We start from the raw sequence: 14905 nt of genomic DNA on the forward strand, positions 1-14905 counted from the left end.
GTAATGGTCATGAAAGAAAGTACTGAAAGAGAGGCAGCTGAGAACAAACAGATTTTTTTTTTATCATGCATTTCAATGGTTTGTTAGTCTCTCTTCTGTTAATAAATTCTGTAAATAAGTTTGAATTGTCACTTGCAAAGATGACTTTGGCAGCATTTCAGCAATGCCCTCTTGAGTCAGACCTTGGAGACACCTCTTAAAAATTCTGATAGGTCCAGCAGGATCAAGAAGGAGAAAATCTGTATTCATTTTATCACTTGACACAGACATAAGTGTAATCAGTAATGGGGGAAAATAATAGCCCTTAAGTTTATAGAAAGCTATTTCTATAAACTTTTGACATATTTAGGAAAAACGGGAATAACCTCAGAGAGATCTCTGGGAAAAGTAAAGGAGAGAAATACAGTAATATCTCAAATAAATCACATTAATTTCCACACCTTCTATGACTTATTTCTAGAAATTGCATGGCAAAAAGAAATGTAATCTGTAATTGGATTTTAACATGTTGTATATGATGTTAATGGTGCATTTATTATTGGTACCCATACAGCTTAGAAGGGAAAAGAATTTTGAAAAGGATTTTTACAGTGACTGATTTTTTTACTCTTTGCTAGTCCTTTAGCTTTGAGTTTCAGTTAGGGGTTTGTTTTTGGTTTTTTGTTTGTTTGTTTGTTTGTTGATATTTTGGTTTTTCCTGCCCAAAACTCTATAGGAATAGTCTATTCAGCTTCAGAGGACTTTTGAGGATGTTTAATAAGAAAAAGGATTATAGTTTCTTTAAGTAATATAAAATCACATGTTTCTATGATATATTGCTTTGTTTTCTCTGTTTGGCAAATTCTGTAGAACATTTGGCGTTGAATTGCTGTTGCCATAGAGAATGAATCTTCTCTTTAAGAGACAGAGACCTCTGCTTATTCAAATGAGCTGCATTGCTAAGTTGGGCTGTCTGTTGTTTTTACAGGATATCCAAAGTGACATCTTCTTTGGCTGCAAGTCAGGCATCTTATCTGAAAAGTGCTTGGCCAGGCAAGTGAGTTTTTTTCTGAGGTAACCCTTGCAGAAACCCTTGTCTGTTACTGCTATGAATTATGGAGTAGGGAAGTCACTCTTTATTCGTATTTGGAAAGCTGTCCTTTTAAAATGGAAAACCTACTGATTTTATTTTCAAACATTCTCTTCTACACATGGGAAGAATCAGCATCTTGAATGCCTAAATTTCTAGAGCTTGAAGGTGATGACAGTAAAATTAAGCAAAAAGTATCCACCAGAAGAATGGTACACAGTATTTTCCTGGAAGTGAGCTTCAAATGAATAGGAAAAATATATTTCTGATGTTTTATGTCTCAGTCCAAATTTAGATCAAGACTTCTTCAGAAGTTAATTTTTTTTAGATCAGGCCATGGAAGTCATGTATACAAAATAAATCAAATTTTTGCATAAATATTTTCTAAGGTCAGACTTGTCTTTCCAAAGTTAATTTTCACTTATTTTCTTTTAAAATGGTATTACTGATTAATAAATATCTATAGATTATTACCCTGCTACCATTCTCATTCACAAATACAAGCTTTGCCCCCAAATTAACTAGTTCTGTAAAATCCAAGAACAAGAGGTTTTTTTCCCTAGAAGAGTCATGCTGTTCTTTCTTTTTATGCCTCCTTTTCATAGAAATTATGTCAGCAAAGTGAAGCAACCCAGAATCATATCAGTGTGCACAGCATGTCTGAAAGTTCTTTATAAATTAGTACTCTGTAGTGAATTGTTTGTCTTTACAGTATTTAAAGTCTGAATAAATGTTTTTTTTGAGTTTTTCTTCTTTAAAAATATTCCTAGCATTCTGTGGCTCTTCAAGACTTAATGAAGATTTAATTTCTAACATTCTTAAGTGTAAGAAGTCCTGTAAATCTTTTTACTCACTCTAGTTGTATGATTATGTATTCCTTCATATAACAGCTTAATTTTCATCAGTATTTGGACTGTCTTTGACAAGTCCAAAGGAAAAAAATAAAATTCTTTCTTTAAACTTTACAAGAGCAAGAGGTAGCTCCTGAATTTTATGGACAATACCCCCAGAATGTATTTTTTTCTCTTTTTTTTGAACAGTGATATGAGAAGATATAATAAAGAACAGTGTGTGGTAGTAATGTATGTGATTAATATTGATTAGAGTGCTTTCAGAAGGATCTCGTATACAACTGAAATGTGGGTAAGAATTAGAAGAGGTTAGAATAGAAGAGCAGAGTTTCATAAGTGCAACATCTTTCAGTAGTTGGTTCCAAAGACAATATGGTCTCCTACCATCTGTTCTAGGAAAAAACTTTAAAGACCAGCTTGGAATCTCCTAAGTATGATTGTCCCAGGCCTTTGAACCTGTGGACATCAGGGTGGTCTTGTTCTGTGGAAATTCCATTTATGCAGCTCATATACTGCACGTGCAAACTATGATGTGCTTCTTCCATAGTTTTCTAAAGCAGCTTAGAAGCTTGAGTCGTATTCACTATCTTCAATGCAATTTTTGCACCTGACTGCAGGCTTGCCATATTCTAGACAGGTAATTATCCTGAAAACTGACTATCCAGGTCTAGAGTGGCAGTCAGCAGCACTTATTTGGTGTGGATTCAGAGGTTTTTACATGTACAATATGCAACTTCAAAGCTAAGTGTGCCTGCACTGCAAGAAGTTGTGTATCAATCAGTGATGAGGCAAAATAAGAATGGATTTTAGTTATGTTATTATATAATCTTTAAGGGGAATAGAGATTTGCAGGTGGAAATGAGACCTTCAATAGAAGAAATCCAACCTCATTGTCCTCTCAGAGATGCCAGAGAAACCATTATAATTTCCATACAGATGAAGCTGTCTAATGGGTAAAGCTAATTCACATTTCCACTGCCAGCTTTATGTTAAGGGAGTTCTACTGGTTTCATTGGTTCCATGCTTGTATAAAACTGAAGCAGTATGTGGAAAAATTGTGTTTTCCCTGAATAACAACCAATTATACTCCTTGTTTTCATAGCAGAAATTTGAATTATTTAATGGAGATAGTGCAAATAAAACAGAGCAGTACTTTTCACCAGTATTGTCTTTGAAGGCTTGTTAAATTGACATAACAAATGTATCTTAGTGATATGTATGGCAACTGGTGAGCAGCTGGGGAAAGGGGAAAATGTGCATTGGAGGAGGACTACAGTAAACTTACAGCTAGTTTTTGCCTCTTATACTGTGTGAGAAATATGCGCCTACTTGCTTTCATGGCTCTCTGCCCATTTTAGCAAGCTACCAGTATTTCATCTATGTCTCATCCCCTTGCAATGAACTATTTTTGTAAAGAGATCTTATCCACTGTGTCATACTCACCAACGTAGAAAACAATTTAGAGTTCAAGTGCGGAGAAATGAAATTCCTGATATCGTCTAATATTCTCTACCTAGTTGAGCTTCTAAATAGGTGTTAATCTGATTTTTATTTAAAACATTATTTCTTGCGGTCTCCTTTTTAATTGCTAAAATATGAAAACAACAGTGTTATTGGGTAATTGGACAGCAGTCTATTTTAGTATGTCTGTTTATTTGTCTTATTGGCATCAAGTTTAAACTAAAGCCATTCAGACTTATCAGAGTGGGCCGTTGCTGTTCAATACCCCTTCTTTCTGCAACAAACTGTGAGGCCAGTGAATGAACAGGAGCACAGACTGCTGAGTAACTGAGTAGTTACTGATATGTGAAGGTGGACAGTTCTCTCTGAGACTGCAAAGCTTTCATCCCTGAGCTTGGATTGTCCGTTGTCATCAACCATTTTTCAGGGACAGCCATTGTCTTGCTGAACACTGCACTCTGGTCAAAGAGATCTGGGAAACTGAACGTGTGTCTTAGCTGCCTGAAATAAATAGGGAGTATGGCCTTTTTGAGCCAAGTGTGGGTGGCAAAGGAGACATGAAATGCATGAACTGATGACTTATTAATCTCAAATGGAAAATGTTTTTTTAAAAATACTTCGATTCAAGAGGTCAAAGCAATCTTCAGAATTTCCATTTTCTTCTCCCCTCTTGCACAGTTCAATTTAAATTTTACATTCTGAAGGTAGTAGAAAACTTTTGAATGAGCTCTGAGGATTGCAAGGGAAAAATATTCTAAAATAGGCCTCTAGGAGTACAAACTTCCGAGGTCTGGTTTTGTTGTTGCTGTTTCTGTTTTTTTTTTTATTAATTAGAAAAAAATTTGTGTGCAATTTGTGTAATTATTTTCCAATTATGAAAAAAAAGGAAACTTTATTCTGAAGATTTTCAATTGTGAATTAAGAATGATTATTTAGTTAATAAAACATTGACTTCCAGTTGCAGTTGTATTGGGAAGAACAAAAGCGACTTTCTAGCCCACAGCTTCATCAGTTTGTGAGGATGAAGGGAACGTGCTGATAAGGTAGGACTAATGGGCTTGTTTTTACATGGAATTTCATGACTTTCCAACAGCATACCATCCCACAGGCATTACACATGCAACCTCATATCTTTTTGTCCAAAGTGAGGTAAAGAAAGTGAATAAAGAAAACAAAGAGCTAAAGCACTTGACTTCTGAACTTGTGTATACACATATGCTATTAATAGAGCCTGTAAAAGTATTTTTTCTTTATAAAGTACAGAATATATTTGTAGTTGTTATCAGAGCAGAATGAAGCATCATAAGCCTATTTTTTTCCCTATAAAACTGCTTTAATAATTAGAAATGAAACTTTAGGACTGTTCCATCAGGTATTGGAAAACTATTTGGCCTTTTCTACTACAAAATGAAAGCTGTCTATGTTTGTCTGTATTATACCAATCAATATTTGCAAAACAGCTACAGACACTGCTCTATCATCTAGAAATCACTGCAAAGCTCACACATCTGCACTGGTTTTTTATGTAGTATAGGATTTTACACATGTATTAATTTGGGCAAATATAAAGGACATCTAGAGAATAGCATGTAAGTTGTGGAGAGTGCACATACAAAGAAGAGAATGCTTTGCATATTAGTCTGTATCTGTGGCTTGTTGTCAGATATTACTGCTGCAATCATATAGCAGAATAGAAAATCTAATACGTTTATTTGAAAAGCAAAATACTTGGTATTCATAACACCTAAAATCTTCAATTTCCATACATCTTTCTATTATTTAATTACTTTGGAGGAGTTGCTTGAAAAAACCAAAGAACCTGTTTCTTCTGGGTTCACAGGGTGATATTTTGGTATACTTCATATATATGTGGTATACTCCATATATATATATATATATATATATATATATATAAATTTGGGACCTAATGTAGGGTAGAAACTTTTGGTGGTGAGGAAGTAGATTTTTCCTAATCCTATGAGAAGGGTGTTTCTGACTTTAGACCTGGGAATGATATGTTACTCCTCTGCCTTCTGTTTCACTGAAATGGATACTTACTGTATATATCACTTATCCTGATAGCCTTCTAGAGTGCAGCACTGAAATCATCACTGAACAATTTCACACTGAACTGAGATAATCCTCATAATATCATAACAGTGAAAGATTCAAAACATGATACTGTCAGTTTTGCGTAAACGTGATTCCATGGAGTCTCCTGGAGATGTTCTTAGTCTAGACTTGCATAAGGAAAGGATGAGATTTTATCATTCTCTTTTCTTTGTTTGTTTAATGAAAGCAAATAGCTGAAGTGTTTTCTATTAGACAGTATTTTGAGGGAGTGCAATCTTTGAGTTTTACCAGAGCCTGCTTCTTAAATTATTACATAAAAACCTGTATCATCTGCATCTGACTTTCATAAGCAGATGTATGCAATTACACATACAAGTATATTAAAAACTTGCACTTGTTCATTTTCTAAATTTGCCTAATTTGGAATTGAGATTGATATTTTCTTTTCCTACTTTATTTGCCTGAACTTAATATTCTTGCTAAATAGCTCTGCCACTAATGTCTGGTTGCTCTTCCCATCACTTTCTGTCCATTTCTGTCTGACTTTAATACTACAAAATCTATGCCCTTTTCATAGTGTAATAAGTTCTTGCCAATGTTGTCTGCTACTCAACACTATCACACATATCCCTCTGCAGCCCAGTAGTATCCCTCAATGTCTGACTCTCCTCTTGACTATTCTTATTAATCTCCTTCTTTATTATTCTTATCCTTTTTCACACCTTGTTATGCGAACACCTACCACAGAGCACTAAATTAATCATAGGTTTTTTTTCAAGTAAATGTTTAAGCAATTTGCTATGCAGATTATGAATTGTGTGATACATTTTCCATTGCAGGGGGTGTTGGAACTAGGTGAAGTTTAAGGGTAGTTCCAAGCCAAACCATTCTGTGATCCTATGATTATCACTGATTTGCCCATTTTTTTTCTATTAGAAAAATGACAGTACTTTTAGGAATTTATGTAATCTGTACTTTTTACTAAGCATTAATAAAGAAAATTGAAAGGCATGACCCCTACACATTTTCATTAGGTTATACTCAGGAAGGTTATACTTATGTAAAAATATGTGTTAATACATAGAGTCTGTAATCCTCTCAGTAGTTATCATGCACTGGCAACACCTATGAACTCACCAGACTTTAAATAAATGCCAGGGACTGCAGTCCTGTCAAAGTAGCTGGGGTGACACAACACAACATGGTATCAGAGAAAAATCCTCTAAGAAGACAGAGTACTGATAGCTGGGGTGGTATGAATTAAAAATTTGGCTTTCTCATTAATTGCTTGCCTTTATCCTACATAAAACATTGTTAGGTCACCTGAAAGCTGCTCTGATGTGTTGAGTTACTTAGAGTTTTTCTTAAAACTTCACAAGATAAGAGGTTAAAAGACCCTTTTTTAGAAAGGGGAGCGTTGTGCACATCTCTTCTGAAAGGACAGCATTAGATGCCAAGGGACCCCTGGCTCCCAAGATGTAAGAAGGTAAGCCACTGACCTGGCACTGACTGATAGGGTGTTTTTGGAGTTTTCTTGTATTTCTCCTTTTCAATAATAGACTTTTTTTTTTTTTTTTTTTTTTTTTTTTTTCTAAGACACACATGGGTTCAAATTCTTGTTTAAGAGAAATCTTGAAAATATAAAGCTAGTGTGAAGTTACGGTCCAATGTCAACCCTCAGCATGGGTGCCAAGAGATATAATCTCTGGTGCCTGCTGCAAACCATGGGAGCTATGGTTGCACTATCCATCCCTGCACAGGAAATCCATTCCTCATTTTGCTCATATTCTGTGGTATCCCTTTAAAATAAATATAAGTAATAATATAACCATTAGTTTGTTAGCTGAAGATTTTCTTCAAATAAATGTATCATTCTTGCAAAGCACACTACATTATTAATATAATAGTTCTGAGATGCATTTGGAAAACAAACCGTTATGCAACCTTTATAGCCCTTATACAGCAAAGCCTCAAAGGGCATATAATTTTAAGCTTTTCTCAAAGTCTTATGAAGGTCACAGAGCTTAAACACTTAGAGACATTGAACTGAGAAAGATTTCCCGCACCACTTAGTTGGCTCACCCTCCTATTCTGAGCAATCAGGTCATACAAACTCTTCAAGGAACTCAGCAAGCTCCTTATATATAAGTATTCAGACTCTTTTGAGTGGTGAGGAAATTGCAACTAATGAGTCAGTTATCTCTGGAGTAAATACACCAATATCAAGTATGGTCACTACTAAATAAGATTATGTATTAGGAGCACATGGCCTTGGTCAATGTACTTGCAGACTAGGTATGGAACTGTATGCATATTTTAAATTTGTAAAAGTGTGACTGAACTAAAAAAAAAATCTCTGCTGTTTTTGGGGTAGGAAAAGAGTGTGTAAATTTTCATTGACCGTATTTATCTTCTTCTTTTTTATAGCAAACATTTTAAAGAACAATACTTTAAATTGAAGCTCAGAAAACCAATGCAGGTTGAAAGAAAGTGCTTCAACACTACTAATGTATTAATATTTTAAACAACTCAGCTGATTAAATCTTTCCTCTAACATTTTCTGATCTGTGACATAAAGGTATCTTAATTTCAAAATGTTATATATTAATTTTTCATTCCACTTGCAAAGAGGAAGACATAAGTAAAAATCCTTTCCAAACTTCAGGTTTCTAGAAGTTGTTTTGAATCTCATCCTAAGAAGATGAAGAAGGATTCAGGGCTGCAGAATGCTGCATGTTGATACTAGAGACAGTCTGAGGTTTTCTATCACTTGAATTAATGAGGTGTAATGGAGCAACATACTCGCTCTTTTGTTGATTAATTTAACAAGGTTGTTGCATTCAAGAACAGTAAAATAATAAGATTTTTTAGTGTTCTGTCTTTCATTTTCAGTACCTCTGATCAATTTTGTGGTGATCCTGGCTGAATGTGTTGCCACTTTTCCTGACAGTTTTTTCTTAATTTACTGGTTTCATGTTAGCCTCACATTAGATCCCAAGTAGACATGAAGGTACCCTTGTTCTGGGGACCACATGGTTTGCTCCATCACAAGCAGAGGTTGCCTGTAGTTTAAGGGGAAGATAAAAAAAATCTGTAATAAGAAAATAGTCTGTAATAAGAAATACATAATTTTTAATATGCAATATATGTATAATAAAAGAATATGTAATAAGGTTATCTGAAGTGCACTAGCAGAAATGATAGATGTGGTGGCAATGAAAAAATCAAACCATGGACTTACATTACAGCTTAAATATTTCACAACTGGAGACCCCCAAATTTTCTGAATTTTAGGACCATATAAACACACACAAAAATAACCTCAGCTGCTGCTCAAGCTGGCCTTCACTGTTTGAAACTTAGCCAGCATTGCTCAGAACTTGTAGTGTTTTTATCTATGAAGTATGTTCTGCACTAATAAATCACAAGGACATTTCACCATGCCCTGTTCTGTATTGCTTCTGCTTGGTACTGAGAGTCTTTCTCTGCCCTTCTGATACCAGTGGAACTTATGCTACTTGCTAATTTATGCTTACTTTAAATAAAATTTCAACTTATTCTAAATACAAAATAGCCACATATCCACGGTTCATAATAAATGAACATGCAATATATGTTTAGAGAAACACCTAAGTCTCTATTAATCTATTCAAAGAAAATTTTTGAGAAGGTTTGAAACAGTAGAGACTTAGCATAGCATTTTATTTTCCCTGAAAATCTGAAAATTTGCCTTCTGAATTTTTTTAATATGGAAATATTTTGCTATAGAGAAACTTTGAAGCTCTGATGTACTCAGAATGATAATGACACCTTTTATTTTCCAGCAGAAGCACATTTATTTGTGGAAGTTTGTTGGTAGCTTCTGCATATATAAATTCAGGAGGCTGTTTCTTTCTGAGTAGACCCTATAACATTTGTTCTGAATTAGGGTGAGAGAAGATAATATAGACAAAAGTTATTTCTCTTATATTAATTGAAAGGCAGGAGATGAAGTTTTTTTGGTTTCAAATTCCTTGATCTTTATCCTATGTCTGCTTAATTTGAAGGTTTTACAGGGAATTACATTTTTTTCATTCTAGTTTTTTGTGTTATGTGTGAATCTCTCTCTAAGTGTTCTCATATGTTCTTTTCTACCACAGTACCAATCTCAATGGAGTTTTACAAAACTTGCTGTAGCATAAAATGGTATCCAACTGATTCCATGGCATATTATTACAAGAACTTGGTTTATGTCTGTTAAGGATATGGTAGAGCAGATCCATCCACTCTAAGGTATAAAAACCTTAGAGGTTTTTATAGAGGTTTAAGGAGAAGGAGTCATGATATTGGTGCACCATCATAATAATTAACTTTAGAAAATAATAGAGAGCTACTGTGATTTTACCCCCATCATTGAACAGTACATCAAAACAGTATGTTCTGAACTTAATCCTGCTTTCTAAAGCTACTTTTCTATTGGAAGAGTAAAATGACACATAGACCTGACTGCCACTTATTTTACAAAAAAGTGGTCATTTGAATCTTGGTGCTTCTATATTAAATTTTTTGTGCAAACTTGGCCATGTTGTAGCACAAGAGAGTATTCACCTAAAAAAGGATCAGAAATCCTCTAAGGGTGTCATACCCAGAGTTCTCATCTGGAATTGGTTTGAAATATTTGGAAATTTATTCCATTAATTGATTAATCCACAGATTCAATTAATTTTACTTCTAAACACAGACACTTCACAGCATAAGTTGCCCAGACAGCAAAGAAAAATGTCTAATTAAAAGAACATAAAAAACAGTATTAATTTTGTCTGGGAAGAAGGACAAAACAAGCTTAAAGCAGACTTCCCATATTCTAGTAAAGCAACACTGAAATACAGACTAAATCTCATGGTTTGGTCTGAAAAACAGATCCATGCAAAGGACGAATAAATAGTATAAATAATCAAAATAATTTTGATTACAGACATGCTTTCATTTTCAGAAAGCCTGAAATAGACGTTGGTCTTCAAATTGCAGCCATCTACTAATGGTATATAATAATCCTGCACAGCAGTGCTCAGTTCTAATCCAGTTGTCATGTAGGAATCGTGACCTGAAATACACTTTTTTATGGACTATTTGCAAGGTCAAGGAAGGAAAATCCATGTAAAATTGCCATTTCTATTAAGTAAGTTTCTTTGTAAGGTTTCAAAATGGTAGATTCATGCATCACAGAATTTATGATGCTTTTTATTTAAATTTTTATATGTTGAAGTAAAGCTTTGATGTTCAAACATGTGATCAGAGGCTGTGATCTTCCACAGACTCAGCTTCATACGTTGAGACTACTGCCCTGGAAATGGATAGCTCCCACATCAGGACGTTTAGAGGGATCTGAGCTACTTCTGCATAAAGTCATTAAATCTGGACTACACAGTATTAACAAGAGAAGGATTAGCAAAATGCCTCATGCCCATATCTGTATCTGCAGTTCATTTTTAATTCATGCCAACAGAATTTTCTTATTTCATGGCAATCAGCAGTAAATTCACTTTGTCTCAGTTCATACAAATCACCTCAATTGGCTCCTTCTTAAGATTCCTTTAGTGCTTGCTGTCCAGTTCTGCAGGTATCTCCTTTTCAAGGTAATTTTCATTTACCCCAGTGACCTAATCTCTTCCTTTTCTGTTAAATCAAATTAACACATATACTTACATCAGGGCCTTTCAATTCTCAACACCTTGGACAGTCTTGCTCTTTTTCAAGGCAAATATATTTCAGCTGCTGCAAGTGCTTTTGTCCAAAGAATGGGATGAGATGGCAGAGGTCAGAACAGAAAGGTATTCCAACTGCCTAAATCAAACAAGATATATCTCTTAGCAGTACTAATTCTCATGGTAATTTGTCCAATTGTAGCTGATGGGTCATTAGTGGTAGCTGACAGAAAATGAAGTGATTCCAGAGGATAGCATTTCAGCTACCTGCTGCATTTGCAGATAAAGATGAGACATCTCAAACAAGAACATTTTTGTTAGGGGACAGCATTCTACTTTTTCTGACACACAGTTTCATGTGTTAACATCCTCATTTTTCCCTTAACATGACTGTTCAGCATTTTCATTTTTCAGAGACCAAATAAATTCTTAAGAAATGTCATAGGGGTTAGCAGATGATATTGCAAGCTCAAACATAATTGGAAAGTCTGAATCATTTGATAATGGACAATTTGATGAGCGTGGAATGATGCACAGCATTTGGCCTAATAGATGCTGATACACTTAACAACAATAATCACATCCCATCAATGCTACCATAATGCATTGTCTTTTCAAATTGGAGCCATAGAGTGATAGAGACTTTCAGCAAAAATCTGGAAGGGGATCTATTGAGGCATTTAAATTATACCATTATAGATTTTAAGTGATTCAGTGATACTTTTTAGATTGTCAGCTTTGATTTATGTTATTTATAGTTTGCAATACACAACATGCAGATTGCCTCAGCACTTAGCAAAATATGAGGTAGAATTTGAAAGCATTTTAAAGCTTATGCTGCTATGGGTGGACCAACCTTTGAAGCACTTTGGGCTCAGAAAAATCTTAGATGTTAAATCAGAATATCAGACAATTTTTACAAAATATATATTTTGTCTCACCATAGCTTTGGTTACTCCTTATGTATCCCCTCCTGCTCTCAGAAATTTTTCCATTTGACCTGTACTGACACTGCAATAACGAGAGTGGAAAATCTAGCTGTGATAAAATATATAGAGAAGTGATTATAGTTTAGTGAACAATTAATTATCATTCCTGAATATTAATACCATGAATGTGCATGTTTACTGGATGATCCTGTAGGCATAGACATGCATACTCTCTGGGAGATGGCAAGTCTACAAGCTCTGGGTGCATTTTGAGAAAGATTTTAAGGTGCCTGGAAGACAAATGTGGAAGTGAAGACTGCAACCTTAAAAAAATGTTGCTTCCCTCAAAATGAAAATCGCATTACATGGATAAAGAGCTGAAGTCTCATTCCCTAAATATATGTCCTGTCACTGCAATGAGTACCTCCTACATTTCATTAACCTTACATCTAGCATTGAATTGCAGGACAAATTTTGACAGAAAGCATGATTCTATTTGTTTGCCAATATAAATGCACGCTAGACATTATTCTTCAGTGAAAATGTGGTTTTGGACAGTCTTGTCTTGGTTATTTTGTGCTGGGCCATGTGAAAAATCTGACTGTTTTCAGCTGGAAGCAACTTTCTGGTGTGAAGGGTCAGGCCAGGTGAAGAGTGGTATAGACATGATGCAGCTGAAGATCTAGCCCACATCCCCTGAGAGAAACAGAGAGGAGACAAGAAGGCAAATATCAGACAGGAAAGAAGGAGGTTCAGAAAGTTTGTAGCAGTTGAGGAAGTCATTGAAACATGCTGGACTGGGATTCAGCATGAATGTTACTCTTTACCTGGAGAAGCTGTCATCCCATGGCTTGCTCAGACAAGTGTGTTGTCCACTGAGCTAAAATCTAGCTGGATGGCCAGGCCCAGAGAGTGATGGAGAATTGTGCTGCATCCAGTAGGTGGATTCTCCCTTGTGTGATTCCCTGAGGCTCAGTACTGGGACCAGCTCTGTTTAATAACTTTATGAAAATCTGGTAAAGGGGACTGGGGAGAGTCTCAGTGCCCTACAGCTGATATTAATTTGGGTGGAAATGTTGGTCTGCTGGATGGTAGGAGGGTTCTGCAGAAGGATCTGGACAGGCTGGGTAGATGGGCTGACACCAACTGAATGAGGTTCAGAAAGGCCAGCTGCTGGGTTCTGCAAATCTGCCATGATTCCATGCAGTGCTACAGGTTGGGGAACATGACTGGAAAGTGGTCCAAAAATAAAGGACCCAGGCTGCTAGTCAGCAGTGGCTGCACATGAGCCAGCATGTGCTGAGGTGGCCAGAAAGGCCAACAGCATCCTGGCTGATGTCAGCAATAGTGTGACCACCAGAATCACTCTCTGGTGATTGTCCCCATATACTCAGAACTAGTCAGGCCACAATTTGAGTCCTGTGTTCAGTTTTGGGCCACTCACAAGAAAGACAGTGAGGTGCTGGACTGTGTCCAGGGAAGGGCAACAGAGCTGGGGAAGGTTTTAGAACAGAAGTCCTGTCAGGAGCTGGCGTTGTTTAGCCTGGAGAAAAGAAAGTTCTGAGGGTAACCTTAATGCTGGCTTCAGCTCCCTGAAAGGAAGTTGTAGCCAGGTGGGGATCAGCTCCTTCTCCCAGGCAACAAGTGACAAGACAAGAGGAGATGGCCTCATGCTGCTCCAGGGAAGGCTCAGATTGGACATCAGAAGGAGCTTCTTCATGTAAAAAGTGGATAAACATTGGAACAGGCTTCACAGGGAGGTGAAGGCACCAATCCTGGAAGTGTTCAAGAAAAAATTGGATGTAGCACTTAATATCATGGTTTAGGTAACCTGTTGGCTACTGGTCAATGGCTGGATTTGATTATCTTAGAGGTTTTTTGCAACCTAAGTGATACTGTAATTCTGTGAAATGGCCTGCCTTGAGTGGACAGAAGGGCAAGGTAGGGTTTTTTACTTTATTAATTTTTTCCACTGGGCAAATCTAGGACTCCCTCTAGTTAAAGCTCAGCAGTTCTAATGAAACATTAAAGTTTCAAAAATCTTTTCAGTTTAGGAAAAAGGTGCAACCTTTCTTAAAGCTGTGGCCAGCACAGAGCCATATCAGAAGACATGGCAGGGGGGTTGGAAGTAGATGATCTTTAAGGTCCCTTCCAACCCATACCATTCAGTGATTCAATGATTCAAACATGCTACATTTCCATTTCTGATTCAAAGATTTTGCAGATTCAAAGATAATACAAGGAAGTTCTTTATGGCAGAGTCAATATCTGACCTTGATTTCTTGTTGTAGTTAAAATGATATGTATATTATACTTTGTTTCTGTTTGTGTACTGGAGATGTAAGGAGTATTCAGCAACCAGAGAAAATTAACCATTTAAGGAGAGAAGATAGAGGTGTACACCCATAAACAGACACTCACAACCTGGTCAGAAAAAGTTCTGAGAGGGGAGAAGCTGCACTACATAATGGTGAAGCAATAATTAACAAATATTGCCATGCTTCGTAGCAAAAACATCTACTAGAAAAACATTGGTTATTATCATGCAAGTGTGCTCTAAGAGATGCCTATATGTATGCATTTTAAGTCAAATTGATCACATATGTATCAACATGATTGTGTGTCCATGTATGTGCGTGTGTGCCCAGAGTCCTGCCTAGCATCATTCTTTTTTCCCTTCATTTTATTCCTGTTATTCTTTAAGATGTGTCACAAGGGGGAGTGATCAGAAATCTATTTCTTCTTATTAGTCAGGGATTGAAGTGAGCCTTTGAAAAATCAGAGAGTGACATGTGGGTAAGGACATGCCAGTGCCACCTGAAGGCAATGGCCTGTACA

The sequence above is a fragment of the Lonchura striata genome, chromosome Z (assembly GCF_050655825.1).
Source record: "Lonchura striata isolate lonStrDom1 chromosome Z, ASM5065582v1, whole genome shotgun sequence".
In the NCBI taxonomy this organism is placed as follows: domain Eukaryota; kingdom Metazoa; phylum Chordata; class Aves; order Passeriformes; family Estrildidae; genus Lonchura; species Lonchura striata.